Here is a 519-nt window from a genome sequence, read left to right on the forward strand (position 1 = left end):
TCAAGCTTAAGACCAATCTGACTCCAATTTAGGCCTCATAACCATGCTGATTCTGATCCTTATGCCAATACAAGTGTTAAAGAGTCACTAGCCATTTATGCTAGCCATACAGAGTACAACAGTTTTGGAAAACCTGCAAATAAAGTTTTGGAATCTATATTTGAATCAATCATATTTATACTATGATTTTTAGTTTGGGGAAAAAGAAACAACATTAGAATTCTCTAGCCATGTCTCACACATCTTTACATCTGAAAGACACTGCTGGGATGAAGCAAGGGTATTTCCCTACAGTCTATTTATGATCAAATCAATGCCCTAAAGCATCCTATGAAGAGGTCCATTTCAATGACTGTATAAAACATACAATGTTGCAGAGACTAACAGAAATCTATTCCTTAAGAAAATTTGTTTTAAAGGTAATACCACTGTGCTCCTAATTATGTGTGCAACTCAATAATGCCATTTAAAACCACTGGGAAAAGAAACAGAGCTTAAATTAGGTCTTGGAACTCAATA

Source organism: Coturnix japonica, chromosome 8 (genome assembly GCF_001577835.2).
Source record: "Coturnix japonica isolate 7356 chromosome 8, Coturnix japonica 2.1, whole genome shotgun sequence".
Taxonomy (NCBI): Eukaryota; Metazoa; Chordata; class Aves; order Galliformes; family Phasianidae; genus Coturnix; species Coturnix japonica.